The following is a 7159-nucleotide window of genomic DNA, read 5'->3' as shown; positions in this document are numbered from 1 at the left end:
AATTGCTATTAATTATGAAGCAATAAAACATTTTTTTTGTAGAGGAAACGGGACGCTTCAAATTAAAGTAATCAGTTTTAATCTATAATTATATGAGATTTAAACGCCAAAAACAACGTTTTTCAAAAATCAAAATTAAGAAATAGGTGACAAACTTAAACTGTTATGTTCCTTTTATTACCAAAAGTATGAAAATGTAAATTAAATAATGTGGTAATGAGATATTTAATAATTCTTAAAAATTGGTTTAATTATTGTAAGATTTTTGACAATTGCTCCTGAACCGCAAAGAACCGCAGAGAATTAAAAAAAATTCGAACAGAGTTTGGAGACCTTTGTGAATCTAAAAAGAATCATGAGAGAATCTTTAGATTGTGGAGTAATTAGACTGTTTTGAAATGTAAATTTTAAGCTTTCGTTAATTTCATATTTTGTATTGTTTTTGATAGTGGTTAAGTTTTTCAAATGACTATTGGAAAATCAAAATAATAATTGGTTTTATCTAAATTTGATCGTCTTGGATTTAGATAAAATTTTTAAGATCAGTGTTTAATAAATTGCTCAAAAATGAATAGAGATAGTTGTCTACATTGAATTCCACTTAAGAAAAATTATTCTTTTACATGATAATGTTAAATGTTAAGAAGATGCTTTCACTTATTGAAAATATTAGGTAAAATGTAAAAAAAATTAAGTTTGTATTTTTGTTTACTAAAAGCCAAAACTATGCAAAAAGCTTATTTTTCATAGAAAAGCGTTTTCAGCATAGAAATGACTTTTTACTACCGCAGTTCGCACATTTGAAGTCTTTAAAACGGCACCATTGCACTGATATCGTATCAGACTGAATTGGAATAAGCTGCTAAAGATTGCCCTGACTTCAGGCACTTTTCAGCTATGTCTAATTTCAAGATGGGTTTATGGAATTGAAGTGTTGAGATTACATGAACTTACCCATATAAAAGACACTTTTTCACTTTCAAATCTCGATTTTCTATTCAACATGACGGTCAGTGCAGAAAGGTGTACAGATAACCAGGAAATTGTTTTTGCAGCAATATTTCTAATCAATTATAGCAACGAGTGAAGGTCGGTGACGGGCCCTAGGCAGAAATAAGTTTGGGACAACGCAGGAAGCTCTATATTTTCGATAGGAATGTAAACTTACTCTCTAAAGAAAAAAAGATTACAGATTATGTACGTCTTGAATATCTTGTTGTTAAATCAAAAATAAATAATAATTAAACGTGTTTTTAGCTCTTAATAAGAAAAAAATCAATCATTTAGTATGATCTCCACCTCGTTGAGATTACTTATAATTTTTTGCATACTCTGCTTTAAGCTCATGTTCCTCAAAAAAAAACTGGAATTAATATTCAAGACATTTTATAAAAAAATTAAATGCGAATTGTGTATACTCAATGTTTGCCAGGCATTAATTAGGGTATGAAGATGTTCAAATGTGTATGATTTCTTGTTTAAATTTCTAAGGACGATGTTTGTTTTGACATTCCAAATTTGTTAAAATTTTGACAAAATTAAAAAAAAATGTATTGCATTTTTGAACAGTTATTATCCTTTTGGTTCACTTAAACTGTTGTTAAAGACGACCACATACAACCAATTTCTTAATAATTTTTTGGCAGTTTAATATCCATTCACAAAACATAAATATCACCTTAGATTTTTGGTAAATGAGTGTACTAATATTCATTCACAAAACATAAAACTTACTAAGGTTGGCGAATACAAAACTTCCTAATCGTGACAGTTGGCGAGAGTGATAACTAAATGGCCGTTTCTAATTCTAATGTCAAAAGTTCAGTTTCAAAGTTTCAAATTCGACTTGAATTTTACTTTGTGCGAGAAAAATAAGAGAAATTGATAATAATTTCTACATTGGTAAGTATCAACTGGAACTTCGAAATACAGTCCCACAGAGAGCTCGCCAAATACACTCTGATTTACCAAAAATCGAAGGTAATTTCATTTTAATGTTTGGTGAATAAATATTACTTGAAGATGTGCATAAATTTTAAAACTGTGCTTTGAAGTTTGGTGTTAATTTATTTTATTGTAGGTTATCTAAGGAAAGTGTTGAAGATAGAGTTAGTACCTTTAAATGAAAAAATCATCAATTTATTCTTTAATTTTTTTGCACAAAGTAAAATGCTAGTCAAATTTAAAACTTTGAAATTGTACTTTTGACATCAGAAACGTCAACTGCCTATTTAAAGTCCGTTTTTTTTTTAAAACCAACAACACCGCACTCTCTCACCACTTTACAACCGGCAACGTCGTCGATGGTGACTTTTTGGCTGTGTCGAGTCTTTTCACTATTTAATCCTTTGATTTGCAATCCAACAGGGTGTAAAAGAAACGTTTTTAACGGAAACAGTGCGTAATTTTCAGAAATGTCAAAAATTTGACAATTATTTTCTCACCAAAAATCTCCCTAAGTAACGTTGCCGGTTGTAATGCAGGGAAGGATTGCGGTGTTGGTGGTTTTAAAAGAAAAAAACGGACTTTAGTTACATCTCTCACATTTTGGATGTTTTATTTTCTCCAATCTTAGTAGCGAGTTATCAAAAAGTTTTCAGATTAGGGTAGGCTATGGGATGATTATTTCTGTGTCTATATTAGGTTAAATTGCAAAACTACAAATTTCTCAATTCATAAATTGCATTTTTTGAAAGTTTAGACATTGCCATTAATATTAACATTGTCAGTAGTTTTGAGAATGGATACCTGTTTAATTATATCTTTTTTATTTGTTTAAATTTTTAATAATTGTAGAAGATTATATAAAAACCATCAATTTAATTCTGACACTGCTCGCAACTTATCGTATTAAACACAGAAAAAAACACGCGCCATTACCTGTCATATTGATACTTGAAATAAAAAGGGTACAAACTGGTACATACATAATGCATTACTTTATACCTTGTATACCTTGTATGCAAATAAACGGATCTCTTTTGTGTAAAAAGAAAGTAACAATTATTTATTTCTAATGTGTTTTGATTATATCGAGTGGCGAGCAACCACCTTTGTAAACTAACATGAAAATATAGGTAACCGTTAAATAAAAGAAAGTTGAAAAACAGAGCAATATTGTGTTTCCAATTAAGCAAACATTACGTTTCAAACACCCCACTTGCGATAAATTTACAACAAATTTCTATCGACACCCTCCATCTAACCCTTCACCAAATTACGCCAATATCAATAACAGAACTTTATTATTTACAGAATACTGGTTTAGCCTGAAAGCTCTTTGAAAAATAACATTGTATACACGGTATTTATACCAAAAGGGCATTATGCGAATGGAAGTGGGCTTGAAAAATCCGATTTCCTCCCTATAAACCACCCTCACGAGAAGAAACGATTATTGCAAGCAATACTCAACCCTAGTACTAGAAGAGTTTCGTTCCATTTTCTTTTTAACTGAAAGAGCACCATTGTGTCATTGTCGGGTGCAGATGTTACGTATTCCAAGAAGGTTTTTTGCAATTTTTAGGCTATTTTAAGTGGTCATTTTACCGCCCCACGACGAAAATTGTGTTTACGCGTCACTAATTAAAGTGGTCGAGATTGATTGGGCGGAATCGACACTGAGTAAATAACCACCCCCGTTGACATAAAGGGAATTTAGCTCGTGTTACGATAGTTTAGGATGTAATCTAGAAAAGCGGGGAAGTTCCTTATAAAAAATTCAGGCAAACCAGTTTTTAATCTTTTTACGCCATGTCAGCTTATCGTATTTGGAGAGGTGTTTCTTAATTAAATTTAGTTGAGAAGCGGAAACGAGGGTCAATTATCGATCGATAATTTTGTCTTTAGGAAGCTGTTAATTTATCTAGCAAACAAAACCGCCCCCTAAAACGTATGGAGATGTAGGCAAACATTTCATAACCACTCGCAAGATAATCAAAATCACAAACAGAGAATGGGACAATTGTAAAACAGCGCAGCATTCACTCGACTTAATCTCTTTGCCAACACCTCATAAGTAAGAAGACAACAAACATGCATCTTGTCGGTGATGGTGATTACACATCTCCCCTATGTGTACCCTTCGTTCTATTCAAATAAATCCACTTGCAGACACTTATGCGATAGTAAAAATCCCTATTATCGCTTTGCGGAGTCTTTATTCATGTAAATAACAGAGCAAAGTGTGGCATGGATGTAAGTGACATGGCGCACGCCCTGAGGACGGTCATTAGCACGCGAAACCCTGGCGCGTAAGTGACATCTCTCTTCGTTTTCATGCGAAAATGGAGCGAATTCAACGCCTAATCAATGACAAGTTCGAAAGTTTGAGAGCACAGCCACAATTGGAGGATTCTCCAGATCAGAGAATTCCACTCTTGCTGTCTGGGTGCTCAGGAAAACAGATTTTTAGGTAAAAAATTCAAAAATGTATGTGCATTATAAACAAACTCCATTTAACCACGTCTTGTTATGTCCGCTTTTACCTTAATAAATCTGTTATTATTGTCCTGAAAGCAAATACTGTGAGTAATAGATTTCATTTATTACATTACCTTCCAAACAGATTTCTGATAAAACGAGAAATAAATCATTTTTGATCGAAAAATGTTGTTACAAAAGGTAAAAAACCATTATGGACGTTTCATCAAAGCACATTAGCGATTTATTGTGATAAGCAAGCGATGGAGCGGCTGTGTATTTTTCCAAGTTTGATAATATTTCAATCAAAACCCAGGCCGTCGCAAACAATGATTTGTCGGAATAAAAAACCACTCTCGACCACTGGTCAATAACAGCTTCATTGGCTGCCATTCAACACTAATGCACCCGCTCTCGCGTTATAGATGATGCACCTGTCGGAGGGCGATTTTTCGAGATGGTTTCTAGAGGATCTTCTGAAAAGTTGATGTTTGAATGGTTTAAACTGTTTCTGTCATAATAAGAGATTTTTGAAGACCCTCAATCGTTAACATGTATTTCTATAGTCACAAAATTTTGTAAAACCTTGAAAACCAGTCTCGTAATTATGTACAGCTTATACAGACATTCTTATCGTTTCTTTTAACCTACATACATCAAGACACTAATACGACGACTCTAAATAAAATCTGCTGTTTTTGACATGTTCATGAGCATATAAAGTAATCTAAAATTCAATCTACATTACCCACTTACTTTCTGATTGCATATAAGTCTGCATGTTTACAATTAATCACTGTGACAATAATCTGTTACCTGTTAATTTACTTTCATTTATCACTTTGATCAGATGCAGGTACTATACAGCAATTAAATACGCGATAATAAGCTTAACATGAAGACATGAAGTTATTAGCGTCAACTGATTTTAAAGAAACAATCTAAAAACATTAAATTTAGATGAGAAATTTAAATTTTCTTCGATGTTACTGCATTAACACCTGGTCAATTTTTAATCAACTTAAAAATGTACTTTAATGTAACCCAACATTTCTAAAATCATTAAATACGAACTCTTTGATTGTCAGATTATTTTCAATGCATTCAAATCTTACAATAAAGTACCGAAAATATTAAGATCTCATCTATAATTTCTAGTTTTTGGTGGGTGCAGTCCAGCAATATACGAGATATGCATCCAGCTATACACGGTGACACTTAAAAAAGAGTTGGATGTTCCACCTTCATCCTTTTGTATGTAGCGTGATATCCATCACTTGTAAATGGTACGATAATTGAAACGATACACTCCAAAATAAGAAAGATAAATACAAAAGATTGTCAAATTTTGTTAGCTGCGGATTTACAAATTCGTTTCCAAATCTCTCTACATGGTGGGTTATTTTAACGAAGTGAAACAATTGCCCTCAAAAATGTAACGGTTGAAACGGTACATTTTGAGTGGTAAAAACAAGAGAAAAATTGTTCCGTTCACTTGGAGGAGATTTTTATGTAATAATTTGGTTGTGGAGACTAATCGATGTGTTTACATACTTTCAAAAAATTTGGCGATTTTTGGAGAAAGCGTGAAAATTCGAGTGTTAATTACGAACATTTTACCTTTGGTTGTGGTATGTAGCACCAAATACAGGAAGCAGCTCTTGTAGATAGATGTACCATAAAGAGGAGAGTTATTGAAAACATAAGGTACATTTTGCTCTGTTGTGCAGTTTATTTGAAAATTTTACAACCGTAGCGTCCATTTACAGCGACAATAAGATTTTATATTAGCAATAAAGTGCACATCAGCTGTGCATTTCGCACATTACACTCGTAAACATCTGTCCGCCACACTAAGTTGCTGGAAACATTTTAATTTAAGAAATGCAAATAAAAAACAAGAAAAATGTCTAGTATTCCATCAGTGGCGTGCACCGGAATTTGGACTTAATACCAGGTAGTCAGAAGGTCTCATAAATCGGAAGGTGGCAGTGCTTTGTCCGAGTAATACCCTATTCTCTAATGCCACACACAAACGTATTGTCACTACGAAAAGACCATATGACAATGTATTATATCAGCTATTCAACGTATTGAATCTGCTGTACAGTTTTATTCTATTCAATATTTTCAACAAAAGCCTTGCTAAAATATACACGCGTTGCGAATGCCGAAAGGTTTTGTCCTTTTGTTCAACAGTGTTGGACCCATTCAGTGTTTTTGTTGAGAAGGAAGTACGAAATAGGCGACCAAAACGTATTTTCGGGAAATCTCAATGTGGAGGTGTGTGCAGGTAAATGGGCTATTATCATTCAAAACCGCTCAATTGACGAAGCATAAAAAACATTGAGTTGGGGAAGTCGATCGAATTTCATGGGCTGGAGGCACTTGTGGAAGAATGTCTGCAAGTCTTACTAAAATGTTATTAATATTTCGCTGAGACGTGAGAACTATAAGGCTCTAACATTTGCATTAAATTGATCAGCGTTCACGAGAGTAATACCTCTTTAATTTATTAAGTATTTATTAAAAAAAAAGACAGGATCAATTAAGATCGTTTTGGCTTGTTAAAGTATTCATTTTCTTCTTTTTTATACTTGATAGAAAATGATAAAAAAAATCGTAAAACAATTTAAATTCTCACAAAAAATCACTTAGAACCTTATAATTCTCACTTCGCGATTTTTTAAAATATAATTTTTGAACTGAGTTAAATTTTTAATTTTGAATAAATTCA

The sequence above is a fragment of the Gnatocerus cornutus genome, chromosome 5 (assembly GCF_029298725.1).
Source record: "Gnatocerus cornutus isolate USDA-ARS CGAHR chromosome 5, icGnaCorn1.1, whole genome shotgun sequence".
Classification (NCBI taxonomy): Eukaryota; Metazoa; Arthropoda; class Insecta; order Coleoptera; family Tenebrionidae; genus Gnatocerus; species Gnatocerus cornutus.
The sequence above is the reverse complement of the archived record's forward strand: the minus strand, read 5'-3'. Positions refer to the sequence as shown.